This window comes from Dermacentor silvarum, chromosome 9, assembly GCF_013339745.2.
Source record: "Dermacentor silvarum isolate Dsil-2018 chromosome 9, BIME_Dsil_1.4, whole genome shotgun sequence".
In the NCBI taxonomy this organism is placed as follows: Eukaryota; Metazoa; Arthropoda; class Arachnida; order Ixodida; family Ixodidae; genus Dermacentor; species Dermacentor silvarum.
Genome location: NC_051162.1, coordinates 162,766,582 through 162,786,692, shown reverse-complemented (window position 1 = coordinate 162,786,692; position 20,111 = coordinate 162,766,582). Strand labels below are relative to the sequence as shown.

Genomic DNA, 20,111 nt, shown 5'->3' with positions numbered 1-20,111 from the left:
CTTGCGAAACCAGAGGGATCAATTTTTGCGCACCATGATACAAGTGCGATTAAGTAATCTTTTACCAAACTTTCTTGTTTCGTGTTCGTATGCTGAATCCCGTCCAGTGAAAGGCTTCCTTCGGGAAGTAGTGTCATCTTTTCGTATGCTTCGTGTTCGTTTCTCGCTAGAATACTTAACTAGAAAAAAATTATATCACGATATGTTAGACTTAGTATTGCCATTTCCACTGTACAGGATAGCATACTCTGGAGGCTCAGGAGATGATGTTCTTAAAAGAGTCAAAAGAATGCGTGTGAAACCATCAGTAAAATCATTCTTCTTTAAACTCCACACAAATACCTTGCCCGTGAAGACTTGGCTGGCAGACAAGGGTTTATTTGTGCCTTGGACTACTAATTGCTTACTGGGTAAGAAACCCGAGACTGTTGACCGTGTCTTCAATGATTGTTGGGATCCCCTTTTGCATTGGGACATTTTACAACGAACCTTAAAGAAAGACTTACCAATAACGCCACGTGGTATCAGGTACTTAGATACAGAAACTAATAATGTTCCATATGACCTTATTATGCTAATAAGCCTCCATAGTATATGGTGTACAAGAATGTCTGTACGTCATGCTGATGTGGATGTCCGTTCTGTTCGAGAAAACTTTATCGGAAGTGCCGCCTACATGCGTGAAGTCTACATAGCGGAGAAAGAACCACCCGACTGGTTGCCGCTGTTCGATTAGTTGGTGATATTGATACGATTTTAAAGCAATAGAGTCAGCGTAAGCCAATCTGACTCTCCTTTTTAACAATTTATTCACCATGGCAGTTCAATTGCAAGGCAGTCAAGGAAAAAAAAGGATGGCCGACTGGTCCAAGGTGCTGCGTTCAGGTCGCAGTCCTGTCTTTCGGGCGTGGGTTCGAATCCCACTTCTGACAATGTTTTTTTTTTCACTGTCATGGAATGTAAAAACAAAAGCATAGATAGCACTGCACCTCTTTATTTTCCTCTTTTGTGAATAAACAACGCTTAATTACGATTGGCTCTGTACCACTTTCATCCGTTGTCGTGTCCCGTCAGGATGGCCGAGCGGTCCAAGGCGCTGCGTTCAGGTCGCAGTCCGGTCTTCCGGGCGTCGGTTCGAATCCCACTTCTGACAAGGGTATTTTATTTCACTGTCATGAAATGTAAAAAAGAAAAGCGTAGATAGCACTGCACCTCTTTCTTTTCCTCTTTTGTGAATAAACAACGCTAAATTAGGATTGCCTCTGTACCACTTTCATCTGTTGTCGCGTCCCGTCAGGATGGCCGAGCGGTCCAAGGCGCTGCGTTCAGGTCGCAGTCCGGTCTTGCGGGCGTGGTTTCGAAACCCACTTCTGACAAGGGTATATTTTTTCACTGTCATGGAATGTAAAAAGAAAAGCGTAGATAGCACTGCACCTCTTTCTTTTCCTCTTTTGTGAATAAACAACGCTAAATTAGGATTGGCTCTGTACCACTTTCATGTGTTGTCTTGTCCCGTCAGGATGGCCGAGGATTCCACTTCCGGCCGCGAAAGCCTACGGACGTGTTTTCATGTGCTCCAACGGGGCGGTCTTAGCGGCTCAGTCGAGCCGCGGTAACAGGAATGCTGCTATGGATTGCCAAGACTACCAAGTCATTTTGCCGCCTCTGCCTACAGGACCATGCGTAGCCAACACGCTATTTCTTCACGGAGACGTAAAGGCAAGACCCTACCGAGTTGAGGATTTCCGAGACACGCTGGTTCGCCTGGGAGTGCTCCCCGAGGTTGATGCCTTGGGGGCCTTCCAGATGAACCACGTGTGGGCAGTTACGTTTAGAAGCCCAGAGGCAATGAAGAAGATGCTGGACCTCGGTGACATTATGGTGAAGGAGCGTCGCTGCCGGGTGGTCAACCCAGACAGCCAGGATGTGCGGCTCAAGATCTACTGGCTTCTGCACAACGTGCAAGATGAGGACGTGCGTGCCGCGCTCGCCCCTTTTGGGAAGGTCACCGAGGTGTTCAAGGAACGGTGGCGCGTTCAAGGCATCACTGATAAAGGTTCGTCAACTCGCACGGTATCCCTGAAGCTCAAATCGGGTGTTACCATTGACGACCTCCCGCACCAACTTCGGATCTCCGGCGTCATGACACTGCTGGTGGCGCCTGGGCGTGCCCCGCTGTGCCTGAGGTGCAACCGCACAGGCCATATCAGGCGAGAGTGTCGCGTGCCACGCTATGCTGTGTGTCGCCGCTTCGGGCATGACGAAAGCTCGTGCGTGCGAACATACGCCAACGTGGCGGGACCAACTAAAAGTGATGAAGTCATCCAGGAGCACACAATGGACGCAGTCGATGCTGAAGAGGCCGCTGGAAGGGACGGCGTGGTGCAAAGCCCCGCTCCGAAGGACGGCACTCGTGAGCCTGAGAAGAATATGGACACCAAAGAAGTTGCAAAGAAGTCCTCTCCAACTGAAGCCAAAGAAAACCTTGCCGACAAGGATGACAAGAACAAGACAGTCAACGAGCCTGCCGAATCACTCGGACACACTCCAAGTCCTATGGACACGACGGAACCAGTCAAAGGAGCAGGTCCGTTAAAACGCCCGCTCGACAATACCGTGAAAAATGACGAAAGATCAACTGAAGCAAGCCACGAAGAACCACTTGCGAAAACACCGACTGGGCGCCGGTTAAGCTTCAAGCCAGCCCCCAACATCCCAGCGGACAGAAAAGGGCCAGCGTCGGGACCGACGTGAACCCGCAGCCAGTGTTCGCAGTATGTGGGCGTACTGCGGTGGGGGAGGGGAGGGGGGTGGTGACTCCAAAATTGTTTTCGACCGAGGCTGACATCGAGCTGCCGGATAAGACGACGGAGGATGTGAAGACTGACGTCGCATGCGAACGAAGTGAGTGTCAACTGTGGCCTGTAGTCTGCTTAAGAGAGATTTCGGTCTGACGCGCCTACTCACATTGCCATGGAAATACACCTAGACACAGCATTACGATTTGGTACAATTAATGTTCGAGGCCTTGCAGGAAGGCGCAAGCAATACCAGCTTTGTCGCCTGTTCATGGAAAAGAACCTTGACGTAATCGCTGTACAATAAACAAAAGTCGATAGTGAAGAAGGAACGGATCGAATGCTGGATCCATTTAGGTCACGTTTCTACGTATGTGTGTCCCACGCAGTCGGTACTGCAGGCGGTTGTGCACTATTTCTGAGAAGCGCTTTAGGCTTCTCGGTAGAAAGCGTCTACACAGACGAGGGTGGTCGACTAATTGTTTGCGATGTGTGTTTTGCTGATTTGAAATGGCGGATTATTTGCTTGTATGCACCCAATAAGGTGAACGAGCGCAAGGCTTTCTTTGAAAGTGTTGAAGCCCATTTGCAGTGTGATGAAATTGTTGTGATGATGGGTGATTTCAATTGCGTCTGTAACGTAAAAGACAGGGTTGGAAGCCCGCCTATTCATGATGCAAGTGCGCGGTACTTGAATCTGGCGATAGAAAACTACAATTTAGAGGACGTTGGGGGTGTGATGGCCAATGCAGATACGACACCGTTCACCCACTATCAGCGAAATAGTCACGCCAGGTTGGATCGCGCCTACATATCGGCAGATCTAATACGACTGTGTAATCTATATGAAGTGAGCCATGTTTCCTTTTCTGACCACAGCTTAGTTATTTTTGCTGTTGGCCCGAAAAAGTCGACTGGTTTCAACTGGGAATTGTGGAAATTTAATGTGAAGCTCCTTGAAGATGAATCATTTTTGATCGGCGTTAATGAAAGACTTCAAGTATGGTTCAAAACACAACACAAAAGTCATGCAGAAGCGTGGGAGCATTTTAAACAAGAAGTCAAAATGTTCGCTATAGAAAGGTCCGGTGCCTTGCGACGAGAGGAAAAGAAAAAAGAAGTAGAAATGCAAACGAATCTAAATTTTTATTTATGCCTAGAAAATAATAGCCCTGGAAGGTATACGAAAGAAATAAAGGAAATTAAATCCCAGTTAGAATTAGTCGAAGCTGAAAGATACAAAGGTGCGGTCATACGAGCACGCGCGGAAAAGTTATGGTGCGGCGAACAGCCGACGAAGCGTTCACTCGGTGACGAACGAGCTTATGCCTCGCGGAATGAGATAACAGCCGTAACATATGGCAGTGTGGTTGTACGAGACAAAGAAACCATACGCCGGGCCTTTTATGAGCATTACTGCGAACTGCTAGGGCATGAGCCTATTCGGGAAGAAGGATTTGAAAATGAATTCTTGCCACTATTGCCAAGCCTTGAGGGTGAAGTAACGAAAAGGCTTGAAGAATCAATCACTGTAGAAGAAATAAAATGGGCGATTGACTCGCTCAGCTCCGGAAAAACGCCAGGGCCAGACGGTCTCAGCTCCGCTTTCTACCAAGCCTTTAAGCAGGACATAGCCATTCCCTTACATAAAGTAATTACGGAAGCTTATGAGAACTGTGTGCTCCCTCCTTCTTTTCGTCAGAGTCACACGGTGTTGATACCCAAGTCTGAAGACACTCACGCATTGTTGTCGGTACGGGCGTACCGCCCGATAAGTCTCACAAACACAGATTATAAAATATACACCAAGGTTCTTGCACAGAGACTCCAAAATGTGATACAACAATTAGTAGGGCCCCACCAGACTTGTGGCATAAGAGGACGATCTATTTTCACCAACATACATGTAGCGAGAACAATATTGGAAAGTTGTGACGCTTTCTCAGATAGGGTGGCACTGTTGCAACTTGACCTGGAGAAAGCGTTCGATAGAGTGTCGCACGAAACACTCTTTCTTGTTTTGGAACATGCCAACATAGGTTCTGTTCTTCTGCAAGGTGTTAAAATGTGTTACGATGGGGTATCTACAAAACTAATAGTTAACAAACAGCCAACGGCTAGGATAGAAGTTAAGTCCGCTCTGCGCCAAGGATGTGCCTTATCGCCTTTACTTTTTGCCTTATACATTGAACCATTTTGCTTAAACGTTATTAGTAGTACTATCATACAGGGATTTTCGATGGCCTCCAGAGAAGTAAAGATTTTAGCCTACGCGGACGATATCGCCCTATTCTGTCGAGACAAGGAAAGCGTCTCTAATGCAGTAGAGGTAGCAAACAGATTCTGCAAGGTCACCGGAAGTGCGATAAACTGGAGCAAATCATTGGAAATCTGGCATGGTAATTGGAACGATAAAGCAGAATTTTTTGAAAATATGTAGTGGACCGTGACACCTGCGCGGTACCTTGGAGTACCGCTACAACACTACCGTGATACAAAGGATTATTGGCAAGAAGAAGTAGAGCAAGTTAAAGTTAAAGCAACAAAGTTTGGAGGTAGGAATTTGTCGATTTTCGCGCGATCAACAGTATGCAATCTTTTTCTTTTTGCGAAAATCTGGTATGTGCTGCAAGCACTGTGCGTGTCAAGAATGACCATCCAAAAGATACACAGAGCATGTGCTGTTTTTATATGGGGATCCACATGGGAGAGAACCAGTCGCGCGAATTTATTTCGATCGGTGAAGTCTGGGGGCCTTGGGTTGGTCCATTTGTTTTTGAGGCAAGTTGTCTCGAGATTTATTTTCCTGCGAGATCAGAAGGATCCCTTTTTGCGAACAGTGTGCCAAGTACGTTTACGAGATGTGTTACCTCAGTTTATCGTATCCTCAAGATCGGCAAATGGTGCAGGTCTCCGCGGCTTTTTACGGGAGGTAGCTTGGTCCGTGGAATTCTTGTGTGCTCGCTTTTCATTTGATTATCTTGCTATTGTTGGAAGGAAAAAATTGTACAAGGATCTAGTAGATATTTGCATGCCGGTTCCTTTGTACCGTTCTATGTATTCAGCGACCACAGGAGTGGACGTATTGAAGCGAGTGAAACGGATGCCAGTGCGGTCTGGGGTCAAAACTTTCTTCTTCCAACTGCATACTGGAACTCTTCCCGTCAAACCTTGGCTACAACAAAAAGGCCTTTTTGTGGCGTGGTCCATAAACTGCATCTTGTGTAGGAAACCCGAGACAATAGAACACATTTTCTTGGATTGCTCGGACGCACTTTTCCTGTGGGACATTCTGCAACGTACAGTCAACCACAAAAGTTTGCGGACCACGCGAGCGCGTGGCCAAGAGCCTCTTCGCGACACTTCCGCTACGTCACCAGCGATCGACAGCAGCGCTACGTTGAAGACGCATCCCTCCTTAAATCTATGGCCTGTCTATTTTCGCACTGTGCGCAAATATTTTCTACCTATCTCTTTCAACGTGACGCGCTCTTTGTTAGCCAGGGCTACTTGCTTATATTTTGAGAGCAGAATATCAGTACAAGTAATCACACAGCGTATTCTTCGGCTGTTATCAGTTCTATTTTCGCGTAGCCACGCTGTTTTTTTTTTTTCGTGAGTGCGTGAGTGAGCGGTGAGGCAGCCATGGGACACAGATGCTTAGTCAGTAGGCAGAATTTTTCCGTTCCTCCCCCATCGCTAAGTGACAGTAGCGGCCGGGATTTGATCGCCTGCGCCCAGGTTTTGCTGCGCAAAGCCCGAACCACCGCGCTGCTGTAGTGGTTACATTTAGAAAAATAAGAAATAATCGGGTGCGATGACTCTTTTTATAACCCTTTGCGACACGGCGTCCTCGTTTGGGGACTCGAACTTCGGAGGCGCGTCCCACGCCACGTGTTTCTTCAAATGACCTAAAACTCAGTGTGCACAATCGTGTCCGCTTCCTGATGGGACAACTAGCGGTCAGTTAACTTCATTGTCCTGCGTATTGCTGCAGATGATCACTTTGCTGGAGACACTACCATGTTAGACAATCGTTCGACGTGCCGCGTTCCAAGACCAACGTCAAGAGTATTTTTTTTCTCCGGTCGACACGAATACAACCGAAAAAGCAAGTGTGCATGCGTTTCGCGCCTAATAGTTGATTCTTTTTATGCAAGCATTGAAGCTGACGGATTTCAGAATAATTAGATAATGAGTTATACGCTAATTAATTTTTTTTACTGAAACTCGCACAAAACAGCACATTGCTTCGTCTTCTTTCTTGGAATGTAATAGTGAGCGTCTTGAAATGATGCCATGCGCATTTGACGCATTTGCAGACAGTGCATCATAATTCGTGTCTGAAGGGGATGAATTTATTCACAAGACATTTACAGAAGTGTCATGAAACATAGGTCTCTCAATGATCTAGTAGGAAGTGAAATGTCCGCCGTTTTCTAGCACCTTATTGATGCGTGTGGGCATCGACTCGTACAAAGATTCAGTAATCTCCGGTCGACCGCGCAGGCTTTCCCATTCTTGTGCGATCGCTTGCCACAGCGTATCGGCCGTGCGGCCGCGGTTGGCTCGTGTGGACAGCCGTTTCTTCAACATGCCCCAGACATTTTCTATGGGATTCAAGTCGGCGCCACATGGAGGCCACTCAAGCTGGCAAACAGCATGTTCTTCTAGCAATGACTGGACGATACGTGCTTTATGGATCGGGCTGCGGTCGTGTTGAAAAAAATAGCAGCCGTCGCTGAAGGGACCGTCCAGCGCATACGGAACGAGGTGTCTAGTGATGACGTCGCAGTACCGTGACGCAGTGAAGGGCCCTTCCAGACGCACAAGGGGACCAAGGCCATCTTTGCTGATTGCTCCCCACACGCTCACGGAACACCGTCCACTGGATAGAACACTCTGTGTGTAATTAGGCAGATATCTGCAAGAAATAGCATACAATTGGGTTCCAGCGGCGCGTCTAAAAATGTTGTGATTCCTCTTGCGTATGAACTTTATAATGCTGTTATAGAGTTGCAATAGAAAACGTGCAAACATCATTAGATAGTACTCAAAGACCCACTGGCAGCTTTTAATTAGCTTCAGAGTAAGTAGTACTATGAAACAATCGTTAATGTTTTCAACATAATACCACTACAGAAAAATCTCGTAATGTCCAAAAGCTCATTTTACGTGAAACATGTTGTGATGCAGAATTAGCTTCGTGAATTAACTGCCAATACACTGTAAACACACCTGCAGTTTAGTGGACGCCAAACCCGTTTCCGTTGGTCCCAGCGCGTGGAAAAAGTTGACTCGTCGCTAAAGATGACATCGCCCCATTTCTCTGTTGTCCAATCTTTCATTGCTGTAGCGAACATGAGTCGTTATTGTAGCTGGCTGTCTGAGAGGCAGGGCTTTTGCGCTGCTACGAAAGACTGCAGGCCAAGCTCACTCAGCCTTCTTCTTACAGTCTCAGACGATACCGTGAGCGAGAGCGCTTCTCGGATATGCTCTGCACTTTGAAAAGGATCAGCCACGATGGCGGCCGTAATCAGGCGGTCCTCTTCCTCAGTCGTGGCCCTTGGACGCCCACTGCGCTCCATATCTGTGAATCTGTCATCGTCGCGGAAAGCTTGAATAATCCTATTCACGGCAGTCCGGCTCCTGTTGGTTCGGCGGCAGATTTCGCGCTGAGGTATTCCCTCTATAAATAAACGCACAATGTGCCTTCTTTCGTCAAGTGGAACACGCAGCGGCATCTTTCCAAATAGGCAATCACCACGTGGCCTGAAGCAAGTCTACTACGTTTTCAGCGACTGATGCGAAGATGCGCCTATGTGTGAAAGAAAATTTTCTATGCATCCGCATTTTCTTTATTTTTGATGACAGTGAAACACCTCCCTACCCTTTCTCTCAAGACGCAGAAGCAGCAACACTCATTGGACCAAGATGCTGCCAACCAAAGTGCGCCAGTAAACGTCGCGTAAAAAAATCGTCGCAGCGCTTCGTGAAACTTATCTACCCACTGGCACACCAGTCGACAAAGGTTGCAGTGATTGCTCCGATACTGCTATCAAGCCAGATATGTGGCGGTCTTATCGCAGACAGCGCTCTGCGTCAACACAACGAACTAACAATGTCATGCACGGGAATAAAAAATTAACAGGCAGGCGAGTACCAAGAGGGCTCATATCCGGGAGAGCGCCCCTGTCGCCGCTAGGTGGCGTACCGCTAGGTGGCGCGGATAGGCAGTCTGGCACGCGCTCGCGTGGTCCGCAAACTTTTGTGGTTGACTGTACACTGAAAAAGGATTTACCTGTCACACCGTACGGCATCCGTTTCCTTCCAATTGCGAGTGAAGATGGTGTTCCTTATGACATGTTTATGGCGCTGACTCTACACAGCCTGTGGAAAACGCGCATGGATGTCAGGCATGAACGTCTGGTTATTCGCTCAGCTTGGGAGCATTTTATTGAAAGTATTTTGTTCTTGCGCGAGGCTTGCAATGCACGATTAGCTAAGCCTGAATGGGCAACTTTGTTTGATGTACTCGTCTGTCTAAAGCGTTTTTAACATAGTGCGCCAGCCAATTGACGGCAGGCGTTTATACCACCAGAGCATTGTAAATATCATATTCGCTTCATGTGTTTGTGTGTTTGTATCTTTGTCAAAGAACGGCAATAAAGAAAAAAAAAGTTGTCGTGTCCCGTCAGGATGGCCGAGCGGTCTAAGGGTTCAGGTCGCAGTCCGGTCTTCCGGGCGTGGGTTCGAATCCCACTTCTGACAAGGGTTCTTTTTTTTCACTGTCATGCAATGCAAGATGGAAAGCGCAGGTAGCGCTGCACCTCCTCCTTTTCTATTTTGTGTATAAATAACGCTAAATTACGATTGGCTCTGTACCACTTTCATCTGTTGTCGTGTCCCGTCAGGATGGCCGACCGGTCTAAGGCGCTGCGTTCAGGTCGCAGTCCGGTCTTCCGGGCGTGGGTTGGAATCCCACTTCTGACAAGGGTTCTTTTTTTCCACTGTCATGCAATGCAAGATGGAAAGCGCAGGTAGCGCTGCACCTCCTCCTCTTCTCTTTTGTGTATAGATAACGCTAAATTACGATTGGCTCTGCACCACTTTCATCTGTTGTCGATTCCATTTCCGGCTTTCGAGCGATACGGCCACGGAATGTCGCGGTCCGTCGGAGCGGTATCAGCGGCCCCAGCGGGTCGCGGGAACAGGTTTTTTGCGGCTTCTGAAGATTACCAAGTTATTCTGCCGAACCTGCCAACAGGAAAAATTGTGCTAAACACAGTGTTTATGCATGCTGACGTTACTGCTAGACCCTTCAGAGTGGAAGACTTCAGGAACACATTGCTTCATCTTGGTGTGCTGGCCGACGTTATCACGTTAGGGGCGTACCAGATGAACCACGTCTGGGCTATCACCCTCAAGGACGCTGCCGCTGCGGAGAAACTACTTGCTGCGAAGGACGTGAAGGTTAAAGAACACAAGTGCCTGATAGTCGACCCTAATGACCGAGGTATTCGCTTCAAGATTCACTGGCTGCTCCACGGTGTTGCTGACGAGGATGTGCGTGCCGCGCTATCGCCGTACGGGAAGGTGGTCGACGTGTCAAGGGAAAAGTGGCGTGCGCAAGGCGTTCTCAACAAGGGCTCTATGACCCGTACGGTTACCTTGAAGTTGGGGCCGGGTTTCAAGATCGACGACATACCGCACCAAATCAAGGTGGCCGGTGAACCTGCGCTAATTGTTGTACCAGGCAGGGCCCCACTTTGCCTCCGTTGCAAATCTAGTGGGCATATACGCAGAGACTGCCAGGTGCCACGTTGTGCGCTTTGCCGACGGTACGGCCATGAGGACTCCCAATGTGCGAAAAGCTACGCAAGTGCTGCAGGATCCTTGAGGGGTGATGACACGTCAGAGCACCTCATGGACGAAGCTGATGCCGAAGAAACGGCGGGAGGTCAAACCTCAAGCGTCGAGGCGTCTTCTGGGCCGACCACGGTAGACGGGGCAGACAACAGCAAGCCTTCCGAAGAAGAGTTCCCACCCCTCTCCCAAGGTACGGATGTGAAAGCTGAGCCTAACAAGAACACCGAGGACGCTACCGAAGACGTCGAGGCGGACAAGTCCGCGTGTATGGACGTCACGGAAGCACCACGCTCTGGTGAGGCAGCAAAGCGGGCTCACGAGGATACCAACGAGACAACGCCGAACACCGACGGCGAAGGGCAACCACCAACCAATGCGGCTATCGTTCGGCGGCCCACACTGAGACCTCGACCGAACGTGGCCACCGGTAAAAGTGTGGCGGCAACGCCGCCTACAGCGCCAACGTAGCGTAAGATCTGCCATGGCACGACGCCCTGGCATGCGGTTTTTTGCTGAGAGAACCACCACGATTCCCAGCCTTTCTTCATAGTCACTATGGCTTCTATTCCTAAATCGCTACGTATCGCGACGATTAACGTCCGAGTGCTTGCGTCTAAACGAAAACAGAGTCAGCTGTACCGATTGGTGACCGAGTTTGACCTCGACATTGTGGCGATACAGGAAACTAAAGTTGATGGTGAAGTAGAGACTGGGAACATGGTTCGACGTTTTACGTTATATTATGGCGCTGTGCTTAGCCATGCTGTAGGGACGTCAGCAGGTTGTTGCCTTCTTTTGCGCCAGAGCTTGGGCTAATCAATACAAGCGACATTAAGTTGTGACTCAGGGAGGCTCATCATCTGCGATTTTCTTTTTGCCGCTAAGGAGTGGCGTATGATTTGTGTGTATGCACCTAACAATGCGGAAGAGAGGCGAACCTTTTTCGAGCGTGTTAATCTATACTGTGACTGCCAGAAACTTGTCATTATTGGCGGTGATTTCAACTGTGTGCTTTCTGCAGCAGATAAAACTAGCAGACGAGATTTTAATGGCATAAGCACTGTTATTCTTAGAGAAATTGTGAATGATGGTGGTATGGAAGATGTAGGGCAATGTTTGGAAGGTACGCGAACCGTCCAATTTACTCATTTTCAAGGATCGAGTCATGCCCGATTGGATAGAATATATGCGTCTTTGGATATTATATCTTTGTGTCAACAGTACCATGTTACGCCAGTCTCCTTTAGTGATCACTGCTTAGTTTATTTTACTATAGCAAGTCGAGAAGACTCAAGGAATAATTTTAATTGGCAGTTATGAAAACTGAATTGTAAGCTGATGAATGACGATGTTTTTGTGAAGCAAGTAACTGATTTATTTGAAAAACTCAAGGAAAACAACAAAATTCCTTGGGGAGAAAGATGGGAATTATTAAAGAATCAGGTTAAAATAAAAGCACTGGAACGTTCAAGTGCAGTAGCTAGAGAAGCAAGGTTTCAAGAAAAAACCCTACGCACGAACCTTGAACTGCTACTTAATCAAGTATCGCTCAGACCGGGTGAATTTATGGACGATATACGAGTGGTGAAGCGCAAGCTGGAGCTTATCGATACCGAACGGTACCGTGGTGCCTTAATACGCGCAAGAGCTGAAAGGCTGATAAGCGGAGAATCGCCGACGAAAAGAGCGTTGGGGGCTGAAAAGTGGCATGCGCGAAGGCAGCAAATAGTAGAAATTGAACGTGCAAGTGTGATCACTAAGGATACTGACGAAATTGTTAGAACGTTTTCGGAGTACTACCATGCGTTGTTTGCTCGCAGCGTAGTTGATATCGACCGTTTCAAACGTGAGTTTGTTTCCTTGATGACACGGTTGGACGATGTGACAAGAGAAGCTTTGGAGCAGCCCATCACAAATGAAGAGGTGGATTTTGCGATAGAAAACATGAACTTAGGGAAATCACCGGGTCCAGATGGTCTTGATGCAGCGTTTTATAAAACATTTAAGGGAACAGTCTCTCCAATTCTAACGCGTATTTATAACGAAGCTTACGAGCTTAAGTCGCTACCTCCATCTTTTGTTACTGCGCATACAATTCTTATACCTAAATCTGATGATACAGTAAAATTACGAAATGTAACTGCCTATCGACCCATAAGATTGACAAACAGTGATTATAAAATCTTCATGAAAGTGTTAGCTAAGAGATTACAAACTGTTATCTCGGAAATTGTAGGGAAGCATCAGACATGTGGCATTAAAGGGCGTTCCATCACTACGAACACTCACGTGGCACGTTCTATTCTGAAATGTTGTGATGTTACGGGTGCTGGAGTAGCCATGCTACAGATAGACTTCGAGAAGGTGTTTGATAGGGTTCCCCATGACGCTCTCTTGTGTGTACTAGGCCATGTAAATGTAGGCCATGCTATTAGAGAAGGCGTCGCGATGGCGTACAGCTCGTGCACGACGCAGTTAATAGTGAATAAAGTGGTTGGTGAGCGCATACCAGTGCTACAATCTCTGCACCAGGGGTGCCCATTATCAGCATTGCTGTTTTGTTTGTACATCGAATCCTTTTGTCTACATGTTATTGCAAGCGAGCATATACGTGGGTTCAAACTGCAACAGGTAGAAGTGAGGTTGCTGGCCTATGCCGACGACATTGCCGCTTTTTGTACGGATTATGACAGTGTTCTGCATGTTATTAAAACTGTGGAAAGTTTTTGTCTTTCAAGTGGAAGCTGCGTGAACTGGGGAAAGTCTCTGGGGTTTTGGCACGGCTATTGGCCGTCTAAGCCAGACACTTTCGCTAATTTAAGATTCGTGACCACTCCTGTTAAACATTTGCGAGTGCCCTTAGAAAATTATCAAAACAGCGAACCTTACTGGCGCAACGAAATTGGCAACTTACGCGAGAAAACCAATAACTGGAATGGCTGGAATCTGTCAGTCTTTGCAAGAGCGACAGTATGCAACTTACTTTTTATAAGTAAGTTGTGGTATGTAATGCAAGTGATACACTGTTCAAGAATGAATGTCCAGAAACTTCACAGAATATTTGCAGTGTTCGTTTGGGGCTCCTCATCGGAACGAACAAGTAGAACCAATTTGTTTAGGCGAGTCCGTGATGGCGGGTTGGCGTTAGGCCATTTGTATCTACGTCAAATGGTTAATCGGTTTATGTTCTTCAGAGACGTAAAAGATCCCTTCCTTCGAACATTGTGCCAGGTTCGGTTGGGTAATGACCTACCAGATATTGTTGTCTCAACGGATCGCATCCACGGATGCATTCGGGGTTATTTAAAAGAGGTTATTATGTCCACCCGTTTTTTGTGTGTGCGGTTTTCTACAAACTACTTAAGTGATGTGGGTCGGAAAAAGTTATACCTGCGTGATGTGGTGTTACCTGTGCCGCTATATAGATATTTGTACAGTACCTCAAGAGGAAAGGATGTGCTTAAGCGTGTCAAGAAAATGATGGTACCTCCAGGCGTTAAAACATTTTTCTTTCGTTTACACACCGGGACACTGACCGTCAAGACATGGATAGCAGAAAGGGGACTATTTGTGCCCTGGGGAGTACACTGCCAAATATGTAAGCGAGACGAAACTATTGACCATGTGTTTTCAGAGTGTTGTGACGCGGTATTCCGGTGGGACATTCTACAGAGGACCCTTAAGAAAGATTTTCCGCTGCACCCTCAAGGAATCCGATTCTTGGCTATCGATAACGAAGATAGAGTACCTTATGATTTAATTATGCTCATTGTATTGCACAGTGTCTGGAGATGTCGCATGGCCGTCCGAAATGCAGATGTTGACGCCAGAGCAGCTCGCCAATACTTCAAAGAAAGCATTCACAGATATGTAGAAGAAAAGAAAGCACGAATACCTGTGCCACACTGGTTGTCTTGTGTAGAATTGCTTTTGAATATGAAATTTATTTAGAATTACTTTCTCCAAGACAGAAGAATCATTTTAGCATTTGACTATTTTTATGTATTTCAGTCCTGTATTTCTTGTAACTGGCAATAAAGAAAAAAAAAGTGTCCCGTCAGGATGGCCGAGCAATAAAGAAAAAAAAGTCAGGATGGCCGAGCGGTCTAAGGCGCTGCGTTCAGGTCGCAGTCCGGTCTTCCGGGCGTGGGTTCGAATCCCACTTCTGACAGGCGTTCTTTTTTTTCACTGTCATGGAAAGTAAAAAGAAAAGCGTAGATACCGCTGCACCTCTTCCTTTTCCTCTTTTGTAAATAAACAACGCTAAATTACGATTGGCTCTGCACCACTTTCATCTGTTGCCGTGTCCCGTCAGGATGGCCGAGCGGTCTAAGGCGAGACGATGTAAGCGAGACGAAACTATTGACCATGTGTTTTCAGAGTGTAGGTCGCAGTCCGGTCTTCCGGGCGTGGGTTTGAATCCCACTTCTGACAGGGGTTCTTTTTTTTCACTGTCATGGAATGCAAGAAGGAAAGCGTAGATACCGCTGCACCTCTTCCTTTTCCTCTTTTGTAAATAAACAACGCTAAATTACGATTGGCTCTGCACCACTTTCATCTGTTGCCGTGTCCCGTAAGGATGGCCGAGCGGTCTAAGGCGCTGCGTTCAGGTCGCAGTCCGGTCTTCCGGGCGTGGGTTTGAATCCCACTTCTGACAGGGGTTCTTTTTTTTCACTGTCATGGAAAGTAAAAAGAAAAGCGTAGATACCGCTGCACCTCTTCCTTTTCCTCTTTTGTAAATAAACAACGCTAAAATTACGATTGGCTCTGCACCACTTTCATCTGTTGCCGTGTCCCGTCAGGATGGCCGAGCGGTCTAAGGCGCTGCGTTCAGGTCGCAGTCCGGTCTTCCGGGCGTGGGTTTGAATACCACTTCTGACAGGGGTTCTTTTTTTTCACTGTCATGCAAAGTAAAAAGAAAATCGTAGATACCGCTGCACCTCTTCCTTTTCCTCTTTTGTAAATAAACAACGCTAAATTACGATTGGCTCTGCACCACTTTCATCTGTTGCCGTGTCCCGTCAGGATGGCCGAGCGGTCTAAGGCGCTGCGTTCAGGTCGCAGTCCGGTCTTCCGGGCGTGGGTTCGAATCCCACTTCTGACAGGGGTTCTTTTTTTCACTGTCATGGAATGCAAGAAGGAAAGCGCAGGTAGCGCTGCACCTCCTCCTTTTCTCTTTTGTGAATAAATAACGCTAAATTACGATTGGCTCTGTACAACTTTCATCTGTTGCCGTGTCCCGTCAGGATGGCCGAGCGGTCTAAGGCGCTGCGTTCAGGTCGCAGTCCGGTCTTCCGGGCGTGGGTTCGAATCCCACTTCTGACAGGGGTTCTTTTTTTCACTGTCATGGAATGCAAGAAGGAAAGCGCAGGTAGCGCTGCACCTCCTCCTTTTCTCTTTTGTGAATAAATAACGCTAAATTACGATTGGCTCTGTATCACTTTCATCTGTTGCCGTGTCCCGTCAGGATGGCCGAGCGGTCTAAGGCGCTGCGTTCAGGTCGCAGTCCGGTCTTCCGGGCGTGGGTTCGAATCCCACTTCTGACAGGGGTTCTTTTTTTCACTGTCATGGAATGCAAGAAGGAAAGCGCAGGTAGCACTGCACCTCCTCCTTTTCTCTTTTGTGAATAAATAACGCTAAATTACGATTGGCTCTGTATCACTTTCATCTGTTGCCGTGTCCCGTCAGGATGGCCGAGCGGTCTAAGGCGCTGCGTTCAGGTCGCAGTCCGGTCTTCCGGGCGTGGGTTCGAATCCCACTTCTGACAGGGGTTCTTTTTTTCACTGTCATGGAATGCAAGAAGGAAAGCGCAGGTAGCACTGCACCTCCTCCTTTTCTCTTTTGTGAATAAATAACGCTAAATTACGATTGGCTCTGTATCACTTTCATCTGTTGCCGTGTCCCGTCAGGATGGCCGAGCGGTCTAAGGCGCTGCGTTCAGGTCGCAGTCCGGTCTTCCGGGCGTGGGTTCGAATCCCACTTCTGACAGGGGTTCTTTTTATCACTGTCATGGAATGCAAGAAGGAAAGCGCAGGTAGCGCTGCACCTCCTCCTTTTCTCTTTTGTGAATAAATAACGCTAAATTACGATTGGCTCTGTATCACTTTCATCTGTTGCCGTGTCCCGTCAGGATGGCCGAGCGGTCTAAGGCGCTGCGTTCAGGTCGCAGTCCGGTCTTCCGGGCGTGGGTTCGAATCCCACTTCTGACAGGGGTTCTTTTTTTCACTGTCATGGAATGCAAGAAGGAAAGCGCAGGTAGCACTGCACCTCCTCCTTTTCTCTTTTGTGAATAAATAACGCTAAATTACGATTGGCTCTGTATCACTTTCATCTGTTGCCGTGTCCCGTCAGGATGGCCGAGCGGTCTAAGGCGCTGCGTTCAGGTCGCAGTCCGGTCTTCCGGGCGTGGGTTCGAATCCCACTTCTGACAGGGGTTCTTTTTTTCACTGTCATGGAATGCAAGAAGGAAAGCGCAGGTAGCACTGCACCTCCTCCTTTTCTCTTTTGTGAATAAATAACGCTAAATTACGATTGGCTCTGTATCACTTTCATCTGTTGCCGTGTCCCGTCAGGATGGCCGAGCGGTCTAAGGCGCTGCGTTCAGGTCGCAGTCCGGTCTTCCGGGCGTGGGTTCGAATCCCACTTCTGACAGGGGTTCTTTTTTTCACTGTCATGGAATGCAAGAAGGAAAGCGCAGGTAGCGCTGCACCTCCTTCTTTTCTCTTTTGTGAATAAATAACGCTAAATTACGATTGGCTCTGTACACTTTCATCTGTTGCCGTGTCCCGTCAGGATGGCCGAGCGGTCTAAGGCGCTGCGTTCAGGTCGCAGTCCGGTCTTCCGGGCGTGGGTTCGAATCCCACTTCTGACAGGGGTTCTTTTTTTCACTGTCATGGAATGCAAGAAGGAAAGCGCAGGTAGCGCTGCACCTCCTTCTTTTCTCTTTTGTGAATAAATAACGCTAAATTACGATTGGCTCTGTGCAACTTTCATCTGTTGCCGTGTCCCGTCAGGATGGCCGAGCGGTCTAAGGCGCTGCGTTCAGGTCGCAGTCCGGTCTTCCGGGCGTGGGTTCGAATCCCACTTCTGACAGGGGTTCTTTTTTTCACTGTCATGGAATGCAAGAAGGAAAGCGCAGGTAGCGCTGCACCTCCTCCTTTTCTCTTTTGTGAATAAATAACGCTAAATTACGATTGGCTCTGTATCACTTTCATCTGTTGCCGTGTCCCGTCAGGATGGCCGAGCGGTCTAAGGCGCTGCGTTCAGGTCGCAGTCCGGTCTTCCGGGCGTGGGTTCGAATCCCACTTCTGACAAGGGTTCTTTTTTTTCACTGTCATGGAATGCAAGAAGGAAAGCGCAGGTAGCGCTGCACCTCCTCCTTTTCTCTTTTGTGAAATAAATACGCTAAATTACGATTGGCTCTGTACAACTTTATCTGTTGCCGTGTCCCGTCAGGATGGCCGAGCGGTCAAGGCGCTGCGTTCAGGTCGCAGTCCGGTCTTCCGGGCGTGGGTTCGAATCCCACTTCTGACAGGGGTTCTTTTTTTCACTGTCATGGAATGCAAGAAGGAAAGCGCAGGTAGCGCTGCACCTCCTTCTTTCTCTTTTGTGAATAAATAACGCTAAATTACGATTGGCTCTGTACAACTTCATCTGTTGCCGTGTCCCGTCAGGATGGCCGAGCGGTCTCTAACGCGCTGCGCTCAGGTCGCAGTCCGGTCTTCCGGGCGTGGGTTCGAATCCCACTTCTGACAGGGGTTCTTTTTTTCACTGTCATGGATGCAAGAAGGAAAGCGCAGGTAGCACTGCACTCCTCCTTTTCTCTTTTGTGAATAAATAACGCTAAATTACGATTGGCTCTGTATCACTTTCATCTGTTGCCGTGTCCCGTCAGGATGGCCGGGTCATTCCACTTCCGGCCACCGTTGTGTACGGTCGTGGGTAACATGGGCTCCGAAGGAGCGGATTCAGCGGCGCATTCAAGCCGCGGTAACAGGTCTTTTGCTTCAGTCGACCAGGACTACCAAGTTATTCTGCCTCAACTTCCATCAGGTCAGGTTGTGAGAATACCATCTTTCTTCATGCGGATTTGCGGATGCGGCCATACCGCGTAGAAGACTTTCGGGATGCCATGAACAGCTTGGTGCGCTCCCCGACGTTATCGCTTTGGGGGCGTACCGGATGAACCACGTTTGGCCGTGGCTTTCAAGAACGCTGAAGCAACAAGGAAAATGTTTCTATCGGAGACATACAAGTCAAGAATCGCCGATGCCTTGTGTTAACCCAAACGACCAAGGACTACGACTGAAGCTGCACTGGCTTCTTTATGGCGTCAGCGATGACCTAGTGCGTGCGGCCTTCGCACCGTATGGAAAAGTTACAGAAGTCACAAAGGAAAAATGGCGTGTACGCGGCATTACAGACAGAGCATCTACAACCCGCCAAGTCGCCATGAAACTCAATTCCGGTGTCACTATCGAGACTTACCACACCAGTTGCGGGTAGGAAATGAACTCGCTCTGGTTGTTGTGCCAAACCGAGCACCACTATGCCTCCGTTGCAACACCACCGGCCACATCCGACGTGACTGTCATGTGCCTCGCTGTTCGCAGTGTAGGCGCTTCGGTCACACCGACGCGGAATGCGTGACCACTACGCAAGCATCACAGGAAAAGCAAGTAAAGACGTGGAGACTGAGCTCATAATGGATGAAGCCGACCCGAGGAAGCCGCTAGCGGCTCGCGAAAGCAGACAGACGTGAAGGAAGCGAATCACGAGGCCGTCCCTACCAACGCGTGGAAGGGTGTTTTTTCCTGACAACACCACACCCCAGACAAGCGAAGTCTCGTTGACCGGGGAAACGCAGGAGAAGGACAAAGGCAAGTGTAGTGGAAGCAGAGTTGGCCGTGGAAGCGCAAGCCGACGCGCAATTCATGGAAGTTGAATCTGGTGCTTCTGCCAAGAGGACCGCGCGACGAAGCAGGCAGCGAATTGGTAAAGCCCAGTGCAAGCAGCGGTGACGAACCGCCCACCAAAACAGTCATGATGGCCGGCCTTCAAACGGGCCGACGACCGAGCTTCAAACCGAAGCCCACCGTCCCTCCTGACCGGAAAATGGAGGGAACTATGCCCTCGTAGCGAGGGACAACTCATAGCCCAGCGAATTGCCCAGTTAGGATTTCCAACCACCAACCATGGCTTCAAGGCACCTAGCAACTGAACCACAGCGCTGTAGACAGGCGAACTGCTTGCTGGACGCGACGTTGCCCATCGCAGCAACGAGTCAACTGAATACCAGCAAAAATATCGAGGTAAATTCCATGCGGTCCACCTGTTTCGGTTTAACCATGGCTCTTGACCTTACGAAGCCCTTCGTCTAGGCACTTTAAACGTTCGTGTTTGGCAAGCCGGAGACGCCAATACCAAGTAAGCCGGCTTTTTTCC

At 48.4% G+C, this 20,111-nt stretch overlaps 19 non-coding genes across 19 annotated transcripts; all 19 read left to right on the top strand.

The window, feature by feature from the left end:
• The first annotated feature begins 1,069 nt into the window (after positions 1-1,069).
• Positions 1,070-1,153, top strand: Trnal-cag (transfer RNA leucine (anticodon CAG)). The gene has a single exon. It is a non-coding gene; the product is annotated as a tRNA-Leu (tRNA).
• A 139-nt stretch (positions 1,154-1,292) lies between these two features.
• On the top strand, positions 1,293-1,376 carry Trnal-cag (transfer RNA leucine (anticodon CAG)). Its single transcript has one exon. It is a non-coding gene; the product is annotated as a tRNA-Leu (tRNA).
• An 8,331-nt stretch (positions 1,377-9,707) lies between these two features.
• Trnal-cag (transfer RNA leucine (anticodon CAG)) lies at positions 9,708-9,791 on the top strand. The gene has a single exon. It is a non-coding gene; the product is annotated as a tRNA-Leu (tRNA).
• Positions 9,792-14,754: 4,963 nt separating this feature from the next.
• Positions 14,755-14,838, top strand: Trnal-cag (transfer RNA leucine (anticodon CAG)). The gene has a single exon. It is a non-coding gene; the product is annotated as a tRNA-Leu (tRNA).
• A 402-nt stretch (positions 14,839-15,240) lies between these two features.
• Trnal-cag (transfer RNA leucine (anticodon CAG)) lies at positions 15,241-15,324 on the top strand. The gene has a single exon. It is a non-coding gene; the product is annotated as a tRNA-Leu (tRNA).
• A 140-nt stretch (positions 15,325-15,464) lies between these two features.
• On the top strand, positions 15,465-15,548 carry Trnal-cag (transfer RNA leucine (anticodon CAG)). Its single transcript has one exon. It is a non-coding gene; the product is annotated as a tRNA-Leu (tRNA).
• A 139-nt stretch (positions 15,549-15,687) lies between these two features.
• Positions 15,688-15,771, top strand: Trnal-cag (transfer RNA leucine (anticodon CAG)). The gene has a single exon. It is a non-coding gene; the product is annotated as a tRNA-Leu (tRNA).
• A 137-nt stretch (positions 15,772-15,908) lies between these two features.
• Positions 15,909-15,992, top strand: Trnal-cag (transfer RNA leucine (anticodon CAG)). The gene has a single exon. It is a non-coding gene; the product is annotated as a tRNA-Leu (tRNA).
• A 137-nt stretch (positions 15,993-16,129) lies between these two features.
• On the top strand, positions 16,130-16,213 carry Trnal-cag (transfer RNA leucine (anticodon CAG)). Its single transcript has one exon. It is a non-coding gene; the product is annotated as a tRNA-Leu (tRNA).
• Positions 16,214-16,350: 137 nt separating this feature from the next.
• Trnal-cag (transfer RNA leucine (anticodon CAG)) lies at positions 16,351-16,434 on the top strand. The gene has a single exon. It is a non-coding gene; the product is annotated as a tRNA-Leu (tRNA).
• A 137-nt stretch (positions 16,435-16,571) lies between these two features.
• Positions 16,572-16,655, top strand: Trnal-cag (transfer RNA leucine (anticodon CAG)). The gene has a single exon. It is a non-coding gene; the product is annotated as a tRNA-Leu (tRNA).
• A 137-nt stretch (positions 16,656-16,792) lies between these two features.
• Trnal-cag (transfer RNA leucine (anticodon CAG)) lies at positions 16,793-16,876 on the top strand. The gene has a single exon. It is a non-coding gene; the product is annotated as a tRNA-Leu (tRNA).
• A 137-nt stretch (positions 16,877-17,013) lies between these two features.
• On the top strand, positions 17,014-17,097 carry Trnal-cag (transfer RNA leucine (anticodon CAG)). The gene has a single exon. It is a non-coding gene; the product is annotated as a tRNA-Leu (tRNA).
• A 137-nt stretch (positions 17,098-17,234) lies between these two features.
• Trnal-cag (transfer RNA leucine (anticodon CAG)) lies at positions 17,235-17,318 on the top strand. Its single transcript has one exon. It is a non-coding gene; the product is annotated as a tRNA-Leu (tRNA).
• Positions 17,319-17,454: 136 nt separating this feature from the next.
• Trnal-cag (transfer RNA leucine (anticodon CAG)) lies at positions 17,455-17,538 on the top strand. The gene has a single exon. It is a non-coding gene; the product is annotated as a tRNA-Leu (tRNA).
• Positions 17,539-17,675: 137 nt separating this feature from the next.
• Trnal-cag (transfer RNA leucine (anticodon CAG)) lies at positions 17,676-17,759 on the top strand. Its single transcript has one exon. It is a non-coding gene; the product is annotated as a tRNA-Leu (tRNA).
• A 137-nt stretch (positions 17,760-17,896) lies between these two features.
• Positions 17,897-17,980, top strand: Trnal-cag (transfer RNA leucine (anticodon CAG)). The gene has a single exon. It is a non-coding gene; the product is annotated as a tRNA-Leu (tRNA).
• A 137-nt stretch (positions 17,981-18,117) lies between these two features.
• Positions 18,118-18,200, top strand: Trnal-cag (transfer RNA leucine (anticodon CAG)). The gene has a single exon. It is a non-coding gene; the product is annotated as a tRNA-Leu (tRNA).
• A 135-nt stretch (positions 18,201-18,335) lies between these two features.
• Positions 18,336-18,421, top strand: Trnal-cag (transfer RNA leucine (anticodon CAG)). Its single transcript has one exon. It is a non-coding gene; the product is annotated as a tRNA-Leu (tRNA).
• The last annotated feature ends 1,690 nt before the right edge of the window (positions 18,422-20,111 follow it).